Source organism: Taudactylus pleione, unplaced genomic scaffold, assembly GCF_031769625.1.
Source record: "Taudactylus pleione unplaced genomic scaffold, aTauple2 ptg000133l, whole genome shotgun sequence".
NCBI classification, from domain to species: domain Eukaryota; kingdom Metazoa; phylum Chordata; class Amphibia; order Anura; family Myobatrachidae; genus Taudactylus; species Taudactylus pleione.
In genome coordinates, this window is record NW_028284535.1 from 2,377,844 (window position 1) to 2,400,519 (window position 22,676).

The 22,676-nt window shown below is 46.3% G+C and overlaps 1 protein-coding gene across 3 annotated transcripts in view; it reads left to right on the forward strand.

Moving 5' to 3' along the window:
- Window positions 1-9,516: 9,516 nt before the first annotated feature.
- The window catches only part of CAMK1 (calcium/calmodulin dependent protein kinase I), a 153,371-nt gene continuing 140,211 nt past the window's right edge, over window positions 9,517-22,676 (forward strand). The window contains exons 1-3 of one of the 3 annotated variants that reach the window (XM_088473270.1): window positions 9,518-9,612; window positions 17,827-17,881; window positions 20,178-20,307. The gene's annotated coding sequence lies outside the window, so the exon portion shown is untranslated. Of the gene's footprint in view, window positions 9,613-17,826; window positions 17,882-20,177; window positions 20,308-22,676 lie in introns of all 3 variants that reach the window. The other 2 variants (XM_088473271.1, XM_088473269.1) reach the window with 2 other exon arrangements.

Consider the following 22,676-nt stretch of genomic DNA (forward strand, 5'->3'; position numbering starts at 1 on the left):
GGGGAGGTGCAGTGACAGAGGTGGCAGGGGGTATCAGTCACCCAAAGGTTGAGCACTAACTGAGGTTCTAACGTCCTAGCTTGCAAACCCCTCTCTTACTTTCCTGATCCCTCCTCTTCTCCAGATGCTGTTGCAACTTTCCATTATGAAGAAATTCTGATATAATATAGGAATCTGTCATTAAAAATTATATCTGTCAGTAAGGTCTGAATGATTGACAGTGAATAAGTTCAATGGAAAAAAAAATTGAACCAGAGAAAGCTTTCATGGCAAATAAATTTGTTGATTAGAAACCAGGCATAAAACATGGTCAAAAGATGCTTGGTGATGTGTTTCCCATCACTTAACATTGGCTGAATGAACCCATCAACATATTTCTACATTCAGGACATATATATATTTTATAACAGGGCCGGTCAACATCTGCAGAGTTATTTCGCTAAGTGAGACAGTCGGGGAGGTGTTGTTAAGCACTGATGCCGTATTACGAAATACACCGGAGCCACACACCTTGCAGAGCCTGGGGCTCATGTGAAAAAGGCGTGTGTACTTAGCGTGACATAACTATTATTGTGTCACGTTTGTAACGGCAGAACCCAGATTCATTAAAAGAATTTACCTTAGGGCCTGATTTAAAAATGGTCGCTAATCCAGTCACGACTGCGTCTTTGTAGGTAGCGGTACTGAGAACTTAGGACTCGATTCAGACCCGCTCGCTAAATGCGTACGCTCGTTCCCAGAGTATGCTAAATCGGCTAAGTGACGGCACGGCAGGCGATCGCAGGGCAAGGCATAAGCATGCCCACTATGTCTTGGAGTGGGATCGCTTTGTGTATGCAGATGCCCCCCAGCCTGTCTTAAGATGCCCACTTGCGCACATCATCTCCATGCAACCATCAGTACATCGGGTACCATCGGAAGCAAATGCAGCACTTGAGGTTGACTATACCCTACCGCAAGCACTGTGATCACTTCAGTGTGAAATTCAGCCAGGTGACGTGTACTATGATGCAGCCTGTTAATTATGCATGCCTCTGAAACTGCGTTAAGATGCTCAGACACGCCTGCGTTCGCACCTCCACTCCCCCCGTTTCAAGCGCACAGCCCCTGTCACCACCCACAAACGGCTTCTCCTGTCACTGATTTTGCTGGGCTGTTTATGCGCAGTGAGCGGACGCTTCCCGATCTCTCTCACTGGTTCGCACACACGCACTGAGCTGCATGCGCAGAATGTGAAAATCGGCCAGCTACGAGCGAACACTTCTTAGCGACCGGGTCTAAATCAGGTCCTTAGGCTAATGCCGCAACTGCTGTAATTTGTACAGCCGTGTCTCCAATCTGTTGCTTGCGTACAAAGGGCCTGATGAATTCCACACCCACAATTGGCAGAACTCCATCCCCCACAGGAGGCAGAACTCCACCCCCCCACAGAAGGCAGAACACCACCCCACACAGGAGGCAGAACTCCACCCCCCACAGAAGGCAGGACACCCCCCCCACAGAAGGCAGAACACCACCCCCCACAGAAGGCAGAACACCACTCCCCGCAGAAGGCAGAACACCACTCCCCGCAGAAGGCAGAACTCCACCCCCCCATAGAAGGCAGAACACCACTCCCCGCAGAAGGCAGAACTCCATCCCCCACAGGAGGCAGAACTCCACCCCCCACAGGAAACAGAACTCACCCCCCATAGAAGGCAGAACACCACCCCACACAGGAGGCGGAACACCCCCCCACGAGGCAGAACTCCACCCCCCACAGAAGGCAGGACTGCCCCCCCACAGAAGGCAGAACTCCAACCCCCGCAGAAGGCAGAACACCACCCCCCACAGAAGGCAGAACACCACCCCCCGCAGAAGACAGAACACACCCCCCCGCAGAAGGCAGAACACCACCACCCCACAGGAGGCAGAACACCACCCCCACAGGAGGCAGAACTCCATCCCCCACAGAAGGCAGAACTCCACCCCCCCACAGAAGGCAGAACTCCACCCCCCCACAGAAGGCAGAACACCACTCCCCCACAGAAGGCAGGACCCCCCCATGGAAGGCAGAACACCACCCCCCACAAAAGGCAGAACACCACTCCCCGCAGAAGGCAGAACACCACTCCCCACAGAAGGCAGAACACCACCCCCCACAGAAGGCAGAACTCCAACCCCGACAGAAGGCAGAACATCACCCCCCACAGAAGGCAGAACTCCAACCCCCGCAGAAGGCAGACTACCACCCCCCGCAGAAGGCAGAACACCACCACCCACAGAAGGCAGAACACCACCACCCACAGAAGGCAGAACACCACTCCCCGCAGAAGGCAGAACACCACCCCCCACAGAAGGCAGAACTTCACCCCCGCAGAAGACAGAACACCACCCCCCGCAGAAGGCAGAACACACCCCCCACAGAAGGCAAAACACCACCCCCCACAGAAGGCAGAACTCCAACCCCCACAAAAGGCAGAACACCACCCCGCAGAAGGCGGAACACCACCCCCGCGGAAGATGGAACACCACCCCCCGCAGAAGGCAGAACACACCCCCCACAGAAGGCAAAACACCACCCCCCGCAGAAGGCAGAACTCCACCCCCCCATAGAAGGCAGAACACCACTCCCCGCAGAAGGCAGAACTCCAACCCCCGCAGAAGGCAGAACACCACCCCCCACAGAAGGCAGAACACCACCCCCCGCAGAAGACAGAACACACCCCCCCGCAGAAGGCAGAACACCACCCCCCCACAGGAGGCAGAACACCACCCCCACAGGAGGCAGAACTCCATCCCCCGCAGAAGGCAGAACACCACCCCCCGCAGAAGGCAGAACTCCACCCCCCACAGAAGGCAGAACTTCACCCCCCACAGAAGGCAGAACACCCCCCACAGAAGGCAGAACACCACCGCCGTGTAGCCGCTTTCACTGACACGCCCGTGACACTCTCATAAAGAGACTGACTTTTTTTTAGCGTTCACGTCAGACCACCTATCAATCAACGCCCAGGAACTCACATCACGTTTTCAGACACCGGCTGAGCCGATCACAACAGAACCTTTGTGAGTACACTCTGTGTAACGCATGGGCCGTGGTGGTTTTAAGAATTGTACGTGCAGCATCAGAAAATCATTCAGCTATGTGACCATCAGTATTGCGTGCGAATTGTGTGCGCCTCTGTATCAGTACCATTGTCCCATATTGTCCCAGTATTCGCTGCCCTTCCTCCCCCTGCATATATTTCTATCTCACACAGTATCCTAAATGCGGAAGATGACATTGCATTTGTATGAAGATTGCATTTCTGTATGTCTCTGGACTATTTTTCACCATATTGTTTGCTGGGTAATGAGCGGCAGGGCACTCGCTGCCGCCGCCAGGGTATGATAAATAATTCCTATTCTAGGGACAGTCTCCTGCTGTTGTCTTATTTAGATTCTGCTGCTGCAGGCTTTGGGCTGGCTGATATATAAATGCATTTACAAATCCAGCCAAGGGTCAGGAGAGGAGGTCTTTCCAGGAAACAGAGGGAGAGGGAGGGGGTCTGACTACAGAGCTGAAATGCATCCTATGACTTCCAGTTATCAGACATGATGCCACAGTACATGGCATAGAGTTACATCCAGCATTTGTTTGGCATGACACCGTGATATTGTGCCAAGCAGGATGGAGACAAGCTGCCCGCAGTCACCACATTCTGAAGTCTAATTATAAGTCTCCCCTGTGGGGTCTGTAACGCACAGCCTGCTCCCAGTGTTTATCACTCTGCCACATCAAACATGATTCAATCGTTAGGAAACGGCGGCAGTGGGAAAGGGTGACTGTACTATAAAACTGTTACACTACATCTTATATATAAAATTAATTGGTCTAATTGTTTGTCCATCCGGTTATGCATTCGGACACCCCTGCACCGATTGGGATGAGACCAGTTAGATCCTGGACAGGTTTTTTGGGGGGTTAGGGTCCCGGTCGGAACTCCCGTTGGTGTATGCTGGGCCTTCCGCTGGAAGGATTTGGACGAAAACTTCACAGAATGGTAACATCGGATCCCAGAAGACATACTAGGGGGTTGAGGTCCTGGTTGGACCTCCTGTTGTTGTATGCTGGGTGGAACTTTGACTTTGGGGGCACTGGGAAGAACTTTGACCCGGGGAGCCTGTTCTGGACCTTCCGCTGGATGGATTTCACATAATAAAACTTAATAACTTGAAGATTTACACCCAGACAATGCTAGTATGTTATAAAGGGGGTCGGTATATTTTGCCGACGTTCATAATGTCAGCATGTAGCATATTGGCATTCATCACAAATGTTGACATGATTAGAATGCAGTAACGTGCGGTGAGGTCAATGGCTGGAGGGGCACACGAGGAGATGGGTCTGAGTGCTGGGAGCCTGTCTCAACCACTACTCACTGTAACTCTCCCCTCACTACATTATATTTACTAAAGTGAGAGTTTTTAGAAGTGGAGATGTTGCCCATAGCAACCAATCAGATTGTACTTAACATTTAACTAGCAGCTTTTAGAAGATAATAGCTGGAATCTGACTGGTTGCTATGGGTACCATCTGCACTACTGAAAACTCTCACTTTAGTAAATATACCACTAAGCTGCAATGTTCATTGATTTTGTTACCTGCATCAATGTGTCTTCTCTTGCTGCTGCTGAGCTCCAATCTCAGTGCTCAAGGCACGCCCCCCATACTCAGAGGCATGCCTCTACTAGCTCTCTTCCCGTGCAGCTTACTGCCCATGGTGTGATCCCGCCCCAGCTCTGAAAGCAGTGTCTGACTACACAGAAGCGAGGCTGAGCTGTTGCTGCCTCATATCTCATCTCCCTGCAGTCTCAGGGAGCTCCACAAAGCTGTTAACTATAAAAAGGATTACAATAAACAAAAAAGATGTTTATAAGTTATAAATATCTTCTTTGTATTCTAATCATATTTATATCAAATCTCAGGAGTATGACAGGGGAGACTCCCCTGACTGCATGTCCCTGTTAGAATGTTGACAAAACAGTCTCAGCAGCGCTAACTTACCTGCTATTGGATCTCTGACCGCTCCAATGGTGTCTTATGGGTTTCATGGTAACGTTCTCCGGCAGGGAGTAATGCCTCTAACCTTAGTGCCTGAGCTGCTAAAGAATTCAGGAGATTGTACCCCACCGGTACAAAATGGTACAGCCCCTGTTGCCGGTACAGACCTTTTAAAAACGGTACTGTGCCGGCTAAATCGGTATAGTTGGAGGGTATGCAACTGATGTCAGGATTCCGGTGCCGGTGTTCTGGCCGCAGGTTGAAATTCCGGTGCGGCGGCAAATTAACTACATTCCATATGATTTAATAGGGTTGGTTCAACCCTGCGCACATATGTGCATCCATGCAGACTTGCAGAATTCTGTCATACCCGGAAGGGCAGTATAGGAAAATTCTAACATGAGCCAGGTACAGTAAGTCCGCCCAATTGTGAACACATGCAGCTATATGCTTGGGAAAGCCGTATTTCAAATGCAGAATGATAATGGCTGTCACCAATGCTATCAAACCGCTTGTAATCGGCTGTTTGCGGAAGCTCCACTGATACTGATTGGTGCTTTTGTGAGCATGTTTATGCTAATTGTTGTTTTTTCTTTGTTTGATTTGAGAAAGCCAACCTGGGAGTTTTAGGGCCTGATTCAGACCCACTCGCGAGCGGCTGTCCGCTCGCAAGTGGGTCGATGGTCTGCACTGAGCATGCGCACGACGGAGGGAGCTCCGTCGTGCGCATGCGCCAGACACGACGAGCGAAGGACTTTCCCTCGCTCGTTGTGTCACGACCATCGCGGCCATCAAAATGCACGCTCGTATAGCCTGTGGGTGGTGACCCACAGCTATACGAGCGTCCAGGAGGACGCTCCATGAAAATGGAGCCCGGCCCTCATTCAGAGCGTGCGCTCTGCTCAGAGCGTACGGCTCTGAATGAGGGCCTTAGTTTGTAGTTTGATACCTTAAAGCGAATGCATTTCTTGCACATAAAATATATGGATCAGAACATGAATGCAAGTGTGATGCACAGTAAGTTCCTGAGCCGTGTGCCCGTGGCCCAAACCAGGCGCATATGCTACTGTTTACTGCTGTTGTGTGGCTGTTTTAAAACCTATTTTACAACCAGCTCTGGTCCATTGTGTCCAGATATACAGAATTGCATCTTAATTTTTGTTTTGTTTTTTACTATGTGTTTTAAAGGAGGATACAATTTTAAAGAAGTGTGAATATGATTCCAGCCATTTTTGTTATTTATTACTGCATATTGGCAAGTCCAATTTTGTAACTGTCCTATAGATGTCACTATTGCTATTACTGTCCACGAAAAGGTTTAACCAGGCATCACGAATAATAAATAGGAGCAACAATAGAACAATCCAGTAAATAAAATGTAAACATTTAAGTTTCTAAATACATTTTTGTTTTCTTTTCATTGTTGGTAAAATGTCCAGAAAATGCTGTGTTCATAGGGAACATTGATCCCGCATGTACAAACCTTTTTATATCATAACTTGTGTATAATGTCCAACATCTCCAGGCAGTTTGAAGGCAATGGGGGCGGGGAAGGGGAGCAGTGGGGGGTTGCTGCAATCAATTAAAAGGCAAGCCCAGGTTGGTTTTGCCTTAAATTATAGCTGCTTTAAAACGTTGGGCAGACACATCTGAATGCCTGCATCTTGCGGGTTATTACATGTCCCCCAAAGGATCTGGAAAAGCGTGGTGCTAGGTAGATTTACTAAAACTTCTAATCAGGAAAAAATGGAGATGTTGCCCAATCGCAACTAATCAGATTGTAGCTATCATTTATCCAGTACATTCTAGAAAATGATAGCTAGGATCTGATTGGCTGTTACTGGCGACGCCTACATTTTTACCCTGTAGAAGTTTCCCCCACACATGAATCAATCCGTTCCAATCTTTCCTGATACTGCATACACAGGAGAAGATTTCTAGATACATTTAAGGGATCACTGAATGCAAATTGTTATAGATAAAAGTTATTTAAAAAATAATGCACAAATAGGTGTATAACTGTTTCCATGCCTTATCACAACACCAGATAGTCTACATTTTATTTACCTTTTCTATTTGGGTGATGTAAGCTGTTTGTCTCTTTTTTTTCAGTCATTTCCTGCAAAAGGTAGCTACAATGTCCTTCAGTGAGATTACTGACAGACAGCTTTCTGTGCAGAGGAAATATTCCCCCTTCCTCCATTATGATCACAACATTATGCCAAATATTGGCATAATGTTAAGTATATTTAACCCTCCCCTCCGCCCCCCCCCTAACCCTAAGACTCTGGGGGTGGTGCCTAACCCTAAGTCCCCATGGGGGTGCCTAAACCTAACCCCCCCTAAGTTTGCGACGCCCAGCTAACCTAGGTTCGGTATGCCGGGCGTCAGGATTTCGGTGTGGGGGGTCAGGGGTGGAGGCGGTGTAGGCTGCAGGAGGGGAGGTTTAGGGTTTGGCAGTAGGGGGAGGGAATGGACCAGACCTGTCCATGAAATAGCTTTTGAGTTGATAGTCCCATTACTTTTACTTTAGGCCCCTTAAAAAGTGGGAGGCACATATAGAAACCGTTGTAAATTCCTACACCGTTCACCTGATTTGGATGTAATTACCCTCAAATTAAATCTGAAAGTCTGCAGGTAAAGCACATCTTGTTTGTTTCATTTCAAAGCCATTGTGGTGGTGAATAGAGGCCAAAATATGAAAATTCTGTCAATGTCCCAATATTTATGCACCTGACTGTGTATATATATATATATATATATATATATACTGCATGTTTATATATATATTTCAATGTTCGAGACATCTCTGTATGGCTCTCACACATGGCTTGAAAGCTCAGTTTGTTATTACCTATAATACATATTCTACAGGAAACATTAATTGAATGCCGTATACATTGTTGAGTGTAAACTCTTGGGTTTAGTGTCACGAGGAACACAGTTTCCTAATGTGCTCCTTTGGATGCATAACAATTCTCTCTCTATATACTGTATATATTATATATAACAATTCTCTCTCTATATACTGTATATATTATATATAACATTTCTCTGGAGAAATGCATCTCAGCACATTTTAAAGTGATCGATAAGCCAATCAATAAATTTGCACACAAGGGACTACATCCCCCAGGCTGAATGACTACAGGAAGTGATTAAAATGCAATTGCTATATCGTACGTAGTTAATGGATCACAAACTACATGACAGATACTGTTAGCAGTTCTCACATTACAGCGGCAGAGGGTCTCACAGATCTTCTCCCAGGCAACTCATTTTTTTTGCAGCGTTTTTTTTTTTCTTTCTTGCAAACCAGTCCTTAGGCCAATCTAGTGGTTTGTATGTTTCTAATGGGAGAAAATCAGGGCCAGAGATTTCTGCTCTAAAGTGTGGTTTCTCTGCCATTCATAAGCTCTGTAAAACCGCCAGAAAAACGCATTACTCCCACCAGGATTTCAAACCTGCCGTTTAGTAAATAGTCCCCTTAAGGTGCATACACACTAGACGATATGCTCCCTGAGCGATATCGTGTAGTGTGTCCCCGGCAGGCTGTGCTCAATGTCGTTTATGACATTGAGCACAGCCGCTGAACGATATCATTAACGATATCGTTCAGCGCCGGGCTCTCTCCCCCATTCCCTGACATGCAGCAACCTGACGACGTCGTCAGGTTGGCCTGCATGTCAGCCCGATGAACGATGATGACGAACGACCCGCGGGAACGCGCGTCGTCGTCATCGTTCATCTTTTTGAGCTTAAAAATGGACGATAAAGTGGACGACTGAACGATAACGATATCGTTCAGTCGTCCACTTTAATTGCCCAGTGTGTACGCACCATTAATCTCACTACAGAAATGTCTCATAATGCCGCGCTCCGCAAAAAAGCCACTGCACCTACTGCACAGCAGACATTTCGTGCTTATTTTGTTTATATCACCGATGTGTGTATGTATGTATATATATTACCCTTTATTTTTTTGGCACCACAAGGGCTCAGCAGCGCCTTACAAGGTACATAAACAAATGAGCACACATCAAAACAGTTGTTAACAGTACAAAGCAATGCAGGACAAGGACACGGTCTATAAACATTGCTGTATATATAATATATATATATATATATATATATATATACACACATACATACATGTACACACACTCACAAATACATGTGTGTGATATAGAGATAGATAGATAGATAGATAGATAGATAGATAGATAGATAGATAGATAGATAGATAGATAGATAGATAGATAGATAGATAGATATCCGGTAATTGGCAGTAGCCTGCATGCATTGGGCAGTGTGCAGGCCCCGGATGTGAATGAAGTCAATGAACACCTTTGCTTGCCAGCACAGCAATGAGTATCCAACAAGACCACGCCCTCCCAGCCGTAGCCCCGCCCCTCGCCTCTCCCATTGGCTACGTGCAGTTGACGGCCACGCCCGGACTGGGCTGTGCTGACATCAGGGCTGGGCAGGGAAGGATGGTGAGACAGCGGCAGCAGCAGCAACTCCTATAATCCGAGACCCAGACACAGAGACACCGGGCTCAGCCGCTCTCCTAGCCTCCTGCCCAGGTAAGGCATGCATGCTCGGTACCCTCTCCCCTGCAGGTGACCCAGGCATCTGCCCATCCTCCTGGCTGGGCACACAGACCATGGCTCTCCTTGCTGGGCTTTTTATGGGATGTCCGCATGAATCCTGCATGTGATGATGATAATAATAATGTAGTGCTCCTGCTGCACCTGTATCCATGCTCTGAGTGGTGCCATCATCATGCCACTCTCCTTTCCCTCTCACCCTGGCACACAATGATTGCAGCATTAGTGAGCCAGGTATTAATCTGACCCCTTCCCAGGGGCAGCTGGCAGACTTCTGACCAGGCTCAGGGCGACTGAATCCTGCTGGCCCGGCTATTGGGACCAGTTAGATCCATCACTTGCTCGGAATAGTTGCATCTGCTGCAGAACCTCTTGGTAATAGGTGTGGCTGCACAAGGTGATGGTGTTTCCTGGTGCTTTCACTGACCGCTTTGATTTATTACGGGTTGTAAATGGGTGTTTTTGGGGTTTTTTATTGACTTCTGGGGGAATTGCAATTCTTAAAATGTAACCAGTTATTATAGTTGTGTTATCTTTATTGGGGTTCTCTCCCCCCCCCCACCCCAAGTTTGTGCATCTTTTCTTGTAATTTTTGGGCATCACTCTCTAATTCTTTTTGTTACAGGATTTGGTGATATTAATGAAATGATACAAATGTATTTTTATATCGTGCCAGTTCTCCTCCTATGCCTGGGTAGTCGCTACCAGCTGCTCCTAGACACAAATGAGATTTACATGTTATTTTTGGAGCAGTATACTGGAAGACATGCTCTGTCTGTATCATACCTGCTGCTTTATTATAAGAAAGTTCTATAAAAAACCTTCTGTTTTATGTTATATTTATTATATGTATTATTACTTGTGGTTACATTGATAAGTATCTAGCACTTTTTAACTGATTGTTTGTGTACAACTACCGTTGTGCGTTATCCGGCAGAGAGTTGTTGCACAGCAACATGCTGTGGTAGAACTACAAGTCCCAGCACACCCAGCCAACAAATGAATGGCAGGGCATGTTGAGACTTGCATTCCCACCACTGCTGGAGAGCCATAGGGCCGTATTCAATTTGAGGCGAAAAGCCGTTTCCGCGTGCTTTTGGCGAAGCCTTTTCGCCGATGACTTCATTTTTGCCTGTTACGACTTTACTCCGTATTCAATTTGAAAGACTCAATGCGATGTAATAGGCGAAAAAGTTTTGCCTATGAATAGGAGGCGGAAAAAAGTGCAGAATTGGGGTTTTGGGGTGCAACGTTGCGAGTACCCCCGTGCAGCCTTCAGACAATCCCCCAAAGGTAAACTGTGTCAATTTAAAAAAAAAAAAAACACTTAAGAACACCCAAAAAATGACTTTGAATTTGGGGCTGTAAAATAAAAATAAAAAAGTTGGGGTACAAAGTTAAAAACTAGCGAACTTGCCTCTGGGGGGGTCCCCAAGTATGCCCCAAGTGTTTTTTTGATTGCAGGTGGTTGCGGCAGGTGGATTTTTCACGATTTTTTTAAACTTTAATTTAGCAACTGTTAAATATGCTGACCCCCATTTTCAAGTACCCCAAACTTGCTGGGATAAGTTATTTTCAACAAAAAAACTCCTAAATACTATTCTGCACCACTTATTAAAAAACGCTATTTAGCAGCTATTGAGCCCGTTTAAAAACACCAAATAACTTCAGCAAGCCAAATCGGGAGGTACCATAGCTACCCCCATGTCAGAGCATCTTTTGGGGGGTGTCGGGCTGATTTCCCCAAATCTGACAGGACTTTCCACCTGTTCAAGTTTTGCCGGGTCCCGTTTTTGCGTACTTTCAAATTGAATACGGGATAAAGCGGGCGCGTGCGCAATACTTTTCCGCCTACAAAACAGGCGGAAAGTCCGGGGAGGCTAAAAAGTATTGCGGGTCCGCTCTAATTGAATACGGCTCTTTGTCTGAAGCTTGAGCCTTTCTATAATATTTGGCTTTGAATGCTGCTGCGATTGAGTGTTCTAAATGGCTTTATTTTACCATTCCGGTGTATTTGCACGTTTTGTGTTTGATCACCTGGGTCAGTCGAGTTCAGGGTCTGACGTGCGACACACAGGTGTGTAGTGAATAGAGGCACAAGCTGCAGCTGTCCGTCTGCTAACTTGTATTTACGTATTAAAATGAACAGTCTGCTAAATATTTTTATTGAGGCATTGTATAAAAATGGTACTGATCCATATTGTGCTTTCTATTACAGTACATATAGGGGTTTACAATAAACAAATATAACAATTCCATATACAATAGGACATAATATTTAAATACAAGATACTGTTCGTGGACATTGAAAAGATCTGCATGTACAACTATTGCATTATTATAATCAGGACGAGGCGCATTGGAGTGGGGGGGGGGGAAGTGCCGGGTGGTAGCTGTTTCTTGCTGGGTGGTGCGCCTGCATAAAACAGCATGGGGAAAACACTGCTTATACCTGGGGCAAGAGACCTGACCTCTGCATAGACACAGCTCTCGCTCAACTTATCCCAAGTATGACCGACCCGTTACCACCCAGTTATGCCCATTCATCCGCAAGTGGAGATGCGTGCGATTCTATCTCCCACAGGTGTCTGCGCTCAGCCCCCGGGGGTGTGCAGGAGCGAAAAATAACATCCACAAAACTAACCAGTTGTTTTATTATTATTTTTCTTTAGTTATTTAGTGCTGTGTATATTGTAGTGGTATGTTAGGTCAACAGTTCTCACATCGACATGGTCAGAATGTCATCATTCTTAGTATGTCGGCAGTCATCATGTCTACATGGATGACATGATAGAAGGTTGACCTAACGTGGCCCAGCGGTTACTTACCTGGTCCCGGCAGCAGCGTGGCGGCTCCTTCCGGGTCCTGGCAGCCATGTGACCATCAGTTCCGGCAGAATGATATTGTGCGCTGGAGTTCAGTACGTACACCTGCCCTAATCGCGTAACCCTAATCTTCCACCTCCCCGCAGCCCTAACCCTTCTGGTGGGCCCCTAACCATCGGCATTCTGAGATTGGCAATATTTCAGTTGTCGATATACTGAGGATGTCGACCTGGTGCCTTTGAACATGTTGAAACATGTCGACATTATAAATGTTGACATGCTACATGTCAACCATGTGTCTGGATACCCATTGTACCATGCCATCCCTGTACCAGTCTTTTACCTTTGATGCTAGATGGCAGCGATCACAGCTGCTTATATGATATCGAGTTCAACTAAATCCTAGAAACTGAGGGCGTGCTTCAGACCCGGACGCTAAGCTGTGCACTATCGTTGCCACAAGGGGCTGGGTATGCAAATTCCGCCATTGCACTGTCTGGGGTAAGGACGCCCTCTATGTCTTAGAGAGCGACGGCAGAGTGAACGCACGCCGGTCTAAAGACGCCCACTTTTCTTTCTTCGCACACGTCAACTCCAGGAAATGTATGATTAATCAGTAACATCGAGAGCCATCGGAGCTGCACGCAGCGCTTGAGGTAGACCCTACCCTGCCGCAAGCACTGCGATCACTGCAGGCTGAAATATAACCAGGTGACGTGTACAATGACTCTTCCATGCTAATTATGCACACCCATAAAACGCTGTTTAGACGCCCAGACACGCCTGCATTCGCAGTACCATTCCCCCGTTCACAAGCACCTTCCCCTGTTACCACCCACAAACCGCGCTATCTGTCACTCAAAGTAGCGACCAGTCTGTGTGCTATGAGCGCACGATTCACAAGCGCAGTGAGTGACTCGTGCTTGTGCATATTGATGCATGCGCAGACGGGCGACTATCGGCCATAGCGTGCGTCCGGGTCTGAATCGGGCCCTTAGTGTTTCTTTTTGTGCTGCTCTTGTAGTAACTGACGCAGGATATTTAGCACCTTTGCACCAGCTCCTGACTCTCTTGTACTATGTGGGAATATTCTGACAATAGTGCAGATGATAACTGTGGATCCCGCGGTTGCTTACTAAGGCCCTCATTCAGAGCCACTCGCTATCGGCAGTACGCTCGTTCTGAGCGATGTTCGCACATCTGCGCATGCGTACAGTTTTTAGTACGCATGCGCGAACCAGTCAGTGCGGCCGAAAATCGTTTGTACGCTATATAGCGAGTGCCTGCTATTTTGAGTGACAGAATGAGGCGTATGTGGGTGGTAACAGGGGAAGGTGCTTGAAAACGGGGGAGTGGAATTCGAACGCAGGCGTGCTTAAAGGTCAAAACGGGCGTTTTAAGGGAGTGCATAATTAAACCAGCAGCGTCATTGATCACGTCACTTGGTTTTTTTAAACTCAGAACTGCTCGCAAAATAGCGGTTGAAAAAACCAACCACAAGAATAGCGAGCAGTTCATACGCTGTACGATGTACTCGATTAATCTAATAAATAGCGGACATGACGTATGGTGCGAGCGGCCAGGGGGCGTTTTTATCAAATAAACGAGCGTATGTTTTGCTCGCTCGTTCAGACTTAGAGGTGTGAACAGACTGCAATGTGCGAACGGATCATTTGAATAGCCACCCCTTGTTTTTGAACGAACGACCGCAAATAGCGAACGGCTCTGAATGAGGGCCTAAGTTCTGAGCGTAGTGTTTGCATCAGCCGCTGACATAAGCTCAACATACAAACGTTGCATTTTTCTATTTTTAGACCATGCATCTGTCTCTGTACAGTTGCGGAGGATGTAGGTTGGGTCCGTGTCCCTTAGCGCGACTGTCTGAATTACACAGCCGCTGTGATAAGTGCAGCTCTCTAGTGTATTTACCAAAGAGATACATGTGTAATGTAACGAGGAACAACATGTCTGTGTAATGGGGCATTATATATAATTGTAGCTAGAAGGTGATAATAATGTATTCTATAATATCCATCGGTTTCCAATAAGAAATTTATAGTTCACCAATATGGTTGGTGCACTAATACATAGTCGCAGCTGTTTATTTAAATTTTTATCTTAAACAATGTTTCTACACTAGGGACCTGATTCAGAGCCGGACGCAATTAGCGCTCGCTCGTCCAGAAAATAGGGGTGGCTATTCAAATGAACCGTTCGCTCTTTGCGGTCTGTTCACACCTCTAGGTCTGATCGAGCGAACAAAACTTGCGGTCGTTTTTTGGGAAACTACGCCCCCTGGCCGCTCGCATCCTACGTCATGTCCGCTATTTATTAGATTAATCGAGTACATCGACCAGGGTATGAACTGCTCGCTATTCTTGTGGTTGGTTTTTGCTACCACAATTTTGTGAGCAGTTCTGGCTATAAAATAACCCAGTGACGTGGTCAATGACGCTGCTGTTTTAATTATGCACACCCATAAAACGCCCGTTTTGACCTTTAAGCACGCCTGCGTTCGGATCTCCACTCCCCGTTTTCAAGCACCTTCCCCTGTTACCACCCACATACGCCTCTTTCTGTCACTCAAATTATCAGGCATTCGCTATTTTGCGAGCACATGAATTTCGACCGCACTGACTGGTTCGCGCATGCGTATAACGATCCGTACGCATGCGCAGTTGGGCAAACATCGCTCGGAGCGAACGAGCGGCCGCTTACGAGCGGGTCTGAATCAGGCCCTAGGTGCAGTAATTAAAGCTGGTCACACACGATCGCTCTCCTTCTGTAGATGGTCCAGATTTCTTTGGACTCCTTTGCAGTCTGCTAGTGGTGCCGTTACTTACTGTAATATCACGCCAACTGACCAATATTGGTTAACCCCTAGCGCCTAAAGCTGGGTACACACTGTATGATCTACACAACCAACGATATCGCTGAACGATTTCCCTTGAACTTTTCTGTAGCGCAGGACAAACTATATCACTGATCGATATCTATGATAGGCCATGGCGGCTCCAGAGGTGAGGCTGCAGCACAGTGCAAAATTCAAATAGGGGAGTCACACCAACTGCCAGTGTGTATTGTTTGGTTAAAGAGTCACCGATAACGTTAAAGGATGCAAATTTGATTGCACAGTACAAGCTATAGGGGTCTATGTACTAAGCAGTGATAAGAGACTTACATACCTCCCAACATGACCCTCTCCAGGAGGGACACAATGCTCTGGTCCTGGACTTCCCTGGTAAGAGGCGGAGCTGCAGCACAGTTCAAAATTCAAATAGGGGAGCTACACCAACTGTCATTTCACACCCTGCCAAACATCACTGGCTGGGACTCACTGGCAGTTGGTGTGACTCCCCTATTTGAATTTTGGACTGTACTGCAGCCCCACCTCTGGAGCCTCCACCAATCATAAATTACCAGGGAAGTCCAGGACCAGAGCATTGTGTCCCTCCTGGAGAGGGTCATGTTGGGAGGTATGGACTTAGGGGTCTATTTACTAAGCAGTGTTAGGAGACAGAGTGAAAAGTGATAAGGTGCTAGCCAATCAGCTCCCAACTGTCATCTCACAGGCTGTGTTTGAAAAATGACAGTTGGGAACTGATTGGCTGGCACCTTATCACAGACTTATCACTTTTCACTCTGTCTCACAACACTGCTTAGTACATAGACCCTTTTGTCTCTTTATATAATTTTAAATGGTCTTCTGTACAGAAATGATTTTGCAACACTAAGGGGGGAAATGTATCAAGCCTTGGAGAGACATAAAGTGGAGAAGTTGCCCAAAGCAACTAATCAGCATCTAACTGCCATTTATTTGACATTACAGAAGCTGACTGGTTGCTTTGTGCAACTTCTCCACTATAGCTCTCTCCAAAGCTTGATGCAACTTCCATTTTGTGTGGGTTTTGTCCTCCATTTTACATTATGGGGGAGATATATTAAACTTTCTAAAGAAAAAAAGTGGAGGTTACCTATAGCAACCAATTAGCTTCTAACTGTCATTTTTGTAGATAAATGACAGCTAGGTGCTGATTGGTTGCTAGGGGAAACTTCTCCACTTTAGAGGGCTTGATACATCTCCCCTCTACCTGTTCAAGGTTGGTCATAAGTGCAGATCTGATAATTTGGCATGTTGCCATGACCACCAGGTGTCTAGCAGACTCGTGGGGTCTATTTACTAAGCAGTGCTAGGAGACAGAGTGAAAAGTGATAAGGTGCCAGCCAATCAGCTCCCAACTGCCATCTCACAGGCTGTGTTTGAAAAATGACAGTTGGGAGCTGATTGGCTGGCACCTTATCACTGTTCACTCTGTCTCCTAGCACTGCTTAGTAAATAGACCCCTCAAATTGTGGCCAAAACTGCCGTGCAGGTAGCCATGTGGCAGTCCGGCAACTGACCTAATCTGGCTTGGTTGCGGGAAACTTCAGCTGACAAGATGTTCCAGCCTGTGCTCTCTCGATTACAATAGATCAGATCTCCGTCCGATACGATGGTCAAGTTTAGCTGGGATGTTTAGTTCAGTAATTAGAGTTTTTCCATAGCGTGTCAAAGGGTTGCCAGATAATAATAAAAAAGAAAAAACATAATCGCGTTACTTAACTGTCAGTTATAGGAGATAAAAATCAGTCAGATTTTCATCAACACAGCAAATTGTTCTGTATTTACTCAAGATCCTACACAACCTAGCACTGTGCGTTTGGATGCGCTATTGAGTGTCCGTAATCTTCACTATGTTGCTAAAGGAATTTTGATAAATGCAGAGTTTCTGGAACCAAATATCTGTGCCATTGGCTACACAGAGCGTTATGATCAGACATGGATTTTCTGCATAGCTAAATCAGTGCTAATTCTTTCTAGGTCGTGCATTTGTTTTGCATTTGCTTTCCTTTATTTTTTCTCTCAATGGGCTTGATTCAATTGAACGCAAGTTAAATAGCGCCGGGAAGGAGCTCCCGGAGCTATTCAATTCTGCGCACTGTTAAGGATTTCTGCTCGCATCCCTCCAGGGATGCGAGCAGAAATACGACAAAAGTACAGGCGTGATGCTGTTTTCTGACCTTAGTGCCGCGGAAACCGCATGGCGCCGGGAAGTATAGTCGGAGAATGGCCATTCTCGTGAGTAAACCATGTTTAAGGCGCGAGAACAGACATTCTCCGATCTAACGGTGCGCAGAATTGAATAGCTCCGGGAGCTACAACCGGTGCTATTTAATTTGCGTTCAATTGAATCGAGCCCAGTGAGATCATCCATCGTGAAAATGTTTTGATCTCTGAGTTCTCAAACAAATGTTTCACTGCATGTGTGTGTTGAATGATCACAATTAAGCAATTCATCTCAACATCACGTTTTGCAAATTGTAGGTGGAAATTCAGTTACCCTCGGGACTTAAACCAGCAGCAAGAAGCCCGCGGTAAGGTACGGATCTATTCAATTATGTCCCACGGTTAGCCTACGGATCGCAGTTTCTAAAATATACTAATGCTTGTCAAAGCACAGCCGACCTAAAGACGCCCACTGCCGCCTTCTCATATCCATCCAAGGTCGTTCTTCATAAACATCGGTATCATCAACGCACATCGGGCAGGCATGCAGAATTACAACAGGTCTGAAGAGTTGCAGACACTGCAAGTCTCCTGGCACGCTGAGGGCTCTCATGCTGTGTATGCAATTGCAGTGGCTAATTTATGCACGCCCATGAAACAGCGTTCAAACGGACAGACACGTCTGCGCTTTTACATCCACCCCCTGTCACCACCCCCAAATGCTGACAGCCTGTCACTCACTTTGCAATGGATATCTTTGTGCGTCCTTAATATCAATGTGATTGCTGCGCACGCACAGTGCGTCTTATACGTATGCGTGCTGTCAAACAGTCGCGCGATCTGCATACGTAATATCCATGGCGACTGCTGTATCCGGCCCTTAGATTGTTCTGCATGTGTACAAATCATTTAATGAAAAGATTGCTTGTGAAAAAGTCTCCAGATTAAATCGTCCCCAGGTTTTCTGTTCTATCCTATTACCGACTTCCTTGATATGAGGCCCATTATGCAAATTTAAAGTTGACAGTTTGGATACATTATTGTTTTTTATTTATTTTTAGGACAGTTTCTTTTTTTTTTTTTTTTTTTTTCTTTTGCAAATATGGATTCATTGAATTCTTATTTTTAGGAATCTTGTACATGAAAGTGTTGCTATTTAATTTGAATATACGAAACCTATCCTCCGTAAGTGCTGGGCAAGCCCCCAAGTGTGACAAATTGGAGGAGTGTCACAAGGACATGCCCCTTTTGGCCAACCACACCCCCTTTTCGGGAGTGCATGAGCAGAGGCTCCATGCCGGCACCCTCAGCGCCCTGCCCTATACACTGTCTAACGGTAACACTATACATCTTGAGATGGGTACACATCAGACAATACGAAGTGACGGAAGCTCCAGCCGACGGCAGATGCGACTGATGACATATCATGTGGTCCGTACACACCACACGGTCTGGTAAATGACCGCACGATATGTTGTTCATCTGCCGCATCCAAATGCAGAAAGGTCGTTCATCACATTGACAGATTGAGCAGCATGTACATAGGGCCGTATTCAATTAGTTTCGCACCCGCAGGAAAAGTTTCACCTGCCGGACTTTTTCGTCGACATCGCGTCTTTTGGACGTGGATATTGTGCGTGTCCCCGCTATTCGCCATATTCAATTGCGAAAACGGCAAGCATCGAATTCAGAACAGGCTGAAAGTGCTGTCAGAATTGGGGATACCAGCCTGAACCCTCCCAAAAAGATGCACTAACATTGGGGATCAATGTATATGTGTCCGAATAGCCCTAATAAAACTGTTTAGGGTACTTTAAGTTGTTTCAATAGCGTCTTATTAGCATTTTTGCACAAGTGGTGAAGAATGCCATTAAGCAGTATTTTTGGTGAAAATAAGTAGTCCTGTCAAATTTTGGGGTACTTGAAAATGGGTGCTAGCATATTCTAAAGTGGTTTAAAAAAAAAAAGTGAAAAACGCACCTGTTGCAAGCACCTGCAATCATAAAAACACCTGACCCAACCTTGCAAACCCCCAAGAAGTCTATTTCGCTAGTTTTTAAACTTGTCCCCCCACTTTGTGCTTTTTCGCCCCCAAAATGAAAGTACTTTTTCGGGGTGTTAAGTTTTCTTTGAGGGGCTGTCCCAAGGGTTCTGAAAGGTTTCCCCACCTTTGCACATCAAAATTAAAATTTGCACTTTTCTCCTGTTGTTCAGAGGTGAATCTTTTTCGCCTATTACATTGTATTGACTTTCTGCATATGCGAAAACCGGCTGGAATTGAATACGGACCTGGCAAAAAGACGCAATTGGCAATACCTTTTCACGGAAATCGGCTTTTCGCTTCTAATTGAATACGGCCCATAGTGGGCACGCACTTACCGATGTGCACGTTACGTAGTCCCGATCTGCTGGATCGGGCGACATGTCGTCCAATTGTACCTAACTTTAGTCCTGTTGTAGAGTTCATCATGAATTGGCTGATTGCATCTGGGGTCTGCTATATTGTATGAAGTCGTGTCTTAATATTTGCATTCAGGCCGCAGTAGTAAAGTAAAGTGGAAGTCCATGACATATATGTATATTAAATACTATCTGGGATACCCAGCATTGCCCGGTTTGAAGAATGGACCTTGAAGTACATCTGCAGCCTTTATTTTTTTCAATTGCAGACCAACAGTGGAGACCATGGTATGTGAAAATGTGCTTGGAGGAAATTGGTAACTGTCAGTGCAGGTGCAGTGTGGCAGTTGATCCTCAGACTCGCTGCTCTTCCTTTGGAGCTCTGCCTGCCTCCCACTGGTACGTATCAGCCTGTGCCTTCAGATCAGTGCAGTTTTAGGCACTGGAAGACATCCTGAGCGAACATTGCTTAAACCAAAATTTCAAATGAGAGACTCCATGACCCTGAAGAACTTCAAACCTAGCCAGAAACCCAATCCTGGTCAAACTACACCACCATGCCAAATTTGGTGGAGCTAGGTACAAAACTTTGGCCGTGCATAAAGTACAGCCAGACACACACACTCACTTTAATAAAATTGTCTTTTTTTTCCAATTTGTGTCTGTATGTCATTGTATTGTACATGGTATATCTGCCCAGGATTCTATCCCTAAACTGGCCTATGCAGCTGCGAATCCCCTCCAGCTCGCTGTGGGCTAGACCAGTAAGGGCTGCAGAGTGGTGATTTATGGGAGCGTGTAGGAGTAGGTGGGGTAACGTACCGGAGAGATACAAATGAACTTTCCCATTATTGCCCCTTTTAAACTTGTCTGGTAAAAGCTATATATCTCCAGGCTCCCTTCTACCTGGTGCATCAATGCTATTTTATTTTTATTTTTTTCTATTACTCTCCTCCGGGAGATCCAAAGACTCGAGCTGGGGGCAGGTCGAGAAACGCGGCTTTATGGCCCCACCCAGTCCCCTCAACAGTGTAAAGCTGGCCACACACTAGACCAACTTTCATCTAACCATCCAACTAGTTGATTGGTTGGAATAAAAATCTGGTAACGTATGGGAGTAACTGATGACCAGAAATTTGCTCCTAAATGCCAGAAAACAGATGAAAATGGCCATCAGACAAGTTTGTTAAAAGTTTGATCTAAACAATTTGTTCAAAACATTTAACAAACTTGTCTGAACGACAATTTTCATCTGTTTTCTGGCATTTAGGAGCAAATTGCTGATCATCGTTTACTCCAATACGTTACCAGATTTTCATTCCAACCAATCAACTAGTTGGCTGGTTGGATGTAAGTTGGTCTAGTGTATGGCCAGCTTAAGTGTCGGGGATCCGGGAGGGCGTCCTGCTGTTGTCGCAGCCCGGGAGAACTCTCCAAAATGTGGGAGTTTTGCAGACAGTCTGCCAGGGTAGGCGCCTATGTCTCGAGGTGGCTCTACGCACCCACATTGTGTTCGATTTTTGGGCTGTCGACCTGATAGTGTGCATGACTCCAAAGCAGCAATCATGCTAGATAGTGATCCCGTCAAATCCGATATGCTCGTTATTATGCATGGAGGAAAAATCCGAGTGCTATCCGCCTAAGTTGTTAGGGTGGAGCGGCAGTCTGGTGAAGGGGACAAGGTTGACCAAGTAGATGTGATGGCGGACTAGGTTGGTTGTTGGATATGTTTAGCTAATGGGCTTTTATCTGTGTTTTAAACCTCAGATGTCTAATGTGGTGGTTGCTGCGGAAATGCGTAACAATTTTTTTTTCTTTATTGTTTTTCAGTGCGTGTGTCATCTACTGTCATTGTATTTCACTGCACACCTACGTTCATTTTACATAACTGACATACAAGCACTGTGAATCCATATCTAGGGAGGAACATTTTTTTTTCTTAAGCAAGTAGTTAAAATTGGGACACAAGAATCTTCCTTTACAAGCATGCCCACAGGCTTCTCCATAGAAAAGCTTTTACCTTCCACAGTTGTCCAGAAATTGCTTAGTTTGATCAGTCCGTGCCTAGCGGGTGCCTGGTAACCTTACGTTCTGTATAGAAGATCCCTGAAACCCTAAGGAGCTTATCTGCTGACCAAGTCCGCATGTATAGATACAGTAGAGATGGAGGAGGACATAACTCATACTTACTCTCCCGAAATGGCAGGGAGGCTTCCGAAAATCAAGCGGCACTCGCGTCCTCCCAGAACAGTGGGCAACTCTCCCAGAGCCCCCCCCCCCCCATCCCTGGTCACCCATTTCCCCATTGAAGTGGGCTGTAGTGGGCCCCATTGAAGTCAGGCGGCCAAAGACATGATTTGTGTTGAATTGTGGACTTGCACCCACTTTACAATGCCAGTAATCGTGGGATTGTCTAGCGGGCGGGTGGGGCCATGCTGAGGCAATAGCGTCACCACGCCCCCATTCCCCCCGCATAAGTACATAGCATAAATGCCAAACATGAATATCACATCACAGACTGGGTAGGACAAGTGACGGGGACAAGTGTAGGGCGCCACGCTGAGGCTGGCAGGAGCATACAGTGGTGAATTGTGGGTGGGAATCAATTCCGTGCTTAATGATTCTGTACCCTACGTACGGTCAAGCAAATAGAGTCAGAGGACCTGATTCAGCACGGATGGCTATTGCGATCGCGGATGCAATTATGCAGGTCTGCTGCGAAAATATGCTAATGAATACAGTCGCACAGCCATCATAGAGAGGCCCAC